Raw genomic sequence first — 2,910 nt, 5'->3', positions numbered from 1 at the left:
ACTTTGTGTTATTTATTTTTCTCGCTTCTTTAAGCTTTCATTGAACAGTGATTACAATTGTTATGGATTAATTTTGAGAATTTGTGATTTGAATACAAGAATGAACACTAGAATCTTGATTTTGGCACTTTTCAATTTTCAGTTCGTATTTTGTTAATTACTTTCTAATCTAATTTAATTTTTAGCTTAGTTTTATTAATCTCTTAGTTCCATTGTATATTAGATTGATTTAAGTTTAATTAGGACTTAAATAATTTCAGTTTTATTGTTTAATTTTCAGATTAATTAAGATTGTTCAGTTTAGTTGATTCTTTGATTGTTAATTTTAATTTGTTAATTTTTTATATTTCATTTCAACAGTCAAAAATTCAAAAATATGAATCTAGTCCATGACTAGTGCCCTTTTCATTCTTGTTGCACTCTTTCATCCATTGCACATACCATCATTTTTATTTTCTTTTAGTGAATATTTTCACCATTTTAAACGAGTTTAACTTTAAGTAACTTTCCCTGAGGAGACGATCTAGGAATTTATTCCTAATTATTACGCGACATCCTCTTGTACTTGGAATTGCCTTTGTGCTACTCATTTTTGAGTGAGTCAATAGGCCCTGCTCATTCACCATTGTGACACGAGGTTGGGGGATTTCCAGAACAGTCTTAGTAGGAATGGAGAATTCTCTACAGAGCGAATGAAGTTCGTTGTTAGTCATGGCTGACGTCCATCATTTCCCAACGTAATAGTTGAAATGGGCTTCGTTCGCACTTCGCTTAGTCATGGTGAGAGTAGACGGAAGAATTGGGGAAACTTTTAGGGCTTCAGAAAAACAGAGGAGGAGAACAAGACGAAGTCGAAGGGGAAGCAAGAGAGGAAGGAATGAGGAAGAATAAATAAATAGGAACGGCTTGATGGAACGATTAGTTATTCAAAATGATGGCACAAGATTCGAAGGGATGCCCTAGCTACAGGAATACGGAGTGACGTTTACCTATGCACGCGTATGTGGAACAAACCAATCCCAGGCAATGTTGGCACTCCATAAAGCAGCTTTAATTAATGAGGATGCGTTAATGATTACGTGGAGATCGGTTCACAACAACAGTGAACAGGTGAGTGCCCGTTCGCCTTCTACATTTCTAGACCAGAGTAAAAGAAGAAAAAAATCTCTCTTAGAATTTCCAGCCCACGAGTGTGCTGAAAATTCGTAGGGTACTGTGAAGGGAGAAAATCTCTTATATTGGGCCCAACAATGGGCCCAAATCACAACCCAGATATGTGGTCTGGGTTGGATTGGGCCAAAGGCAAGGCCCAGTCGTATCACATGGTTTGGGTCAAACAAATAATACCTGGATCAGGGCTTTGAGTAGGAGATCCCAGTCTGGTCATGCCGATGTGACAAAAGACATAGGACATAGGCAATGCTTGAGAAGAAAGGAACTTAGCATACATCACCAAACGAGAGTGTCAATAAGATGGAAGGGACCCGGGACAGAAAGCATGTCGCATTCAATGCGGCCTAGAGTAGAAGGCGTGTCGCATTCAATGTGGCCCAGAGCAGAAGGCGTGCCGCATTCAATGCAACCCAAGGCCTGAGCAATGCACAGCAAGCCTGAGCCCTTCACAGCTCGGCAAGGTGATGACACGGGAGCAGCTCGGTGAATCAACAACACAAGCATATTATCCCTTGCTATACAACACTCCACTATGGTGGGGTCCTGGTCGGTAACTATAAATAGGACACTATCAGTAGCGCATAAGGTAATCAGTCAACCAATCACTATCACCGCACACTCTCCTCTTCATTACTTTTTATCATCTCCTTCACCAATACTGACTTAAGCATCAGAGGATCAACAAACCTCGAGGTCCCCCCTTTAGTTACTATGCAGGTGATTACTCGAATACCAATGACTTGAAGTTGCCCAGGCCCTTCGAAACACAACATCAATAAGATGTATATTTCTAGAATGTTGAAATCTGAGGTGGTAGAGGAATGGGAACCTCCTTTCTTAGACATGGCTTACACAGTTGGTGATGAGGGTCCAGGACAAAAGAAACCCTATTTTACTGTTGAAGATGGAAATGTTGCAGGAAATGGCTTTCTTCTACTTGATTCTGAATTTAATGTGAAAGGAAGGTGGGAGAACCTTATAAGCTCATCATGGGCTATCCCTGCTACTTTCACTAAAGGTTTCAACCTTCAACATGTTTTTAATGGTTTGTCCGGGAGGCATTTGCATGTGGACAACTGGCCTGGGGGCGAACTGAGACCCATATTAGATCTTTGCAATACAAAGCTCTTACCTTCGAAGATGGGGTTCTTGCATGATCCTAGAAAAGACACTGGATTTGTTGGGTGTGCCTTGACAAGTAACATGGTGTGAATTTTAAAGACCCAAGATGGCCCACGGAGCCATGAGGTTGCAATATCAGTGTAGCAATTGAAGGTGCAAAATCGGATTCTTCTAGAAATGCTTGGGCTTATTATTGACTTTTTTTTTTATCTCTCTTGATGGTCATTTTCTATACTTTGTGAACTGGCTTCATGGGGATGTGAGGCACTATAAAATTGACAAGACAGGTGTGGGATGGGGGCAAAGTTTTGAATTTCTTACCGTACCGACCAATACGGCCAAAATATTTCATACTAGAACAGTAGCCGGTACAAGGAAGTTGTGTGCTTCTTACCGGCTAAAATACCAGTTGTACTGGCGTGTTTCGACTGGTATGCCAGATTTTGGCCGAAATGCGAATTTCGGTCGGTACGCGTATAAGAAGCTTAAGTGCTCAACTGTTGATTCATGTATGGCATTTTTGTAATTAAGGTAAAATGGTAGGGGCATTTTTTATGCACTACATACTACACGCGCCCCTCTTCTCTTTTAGACCACGACACATACTGCCCTTGT

The sequence above is a fragment of the Juglans regia genome, unplaced genomic scaffold (genome assembly GCF_001411555.2).
Source record: "Juglans regia cultivar Chandler unplaced genomic scaffold, Walnut 2.0 Scaffold_739, whole genome shotgun sequence".
Classification (NCBI taxonomy): domain Eukaryota; kingdom Viridiplantae; phylum Streptophyta; class Magnoliopsida; order Fagales; family Juglandaceae; genus Juglans; species Juglans regia.
The sequence above is the reverse complement of the archived record's forward strand: the minus strand, read 5'-3'. Positions refer to the sequence as shown.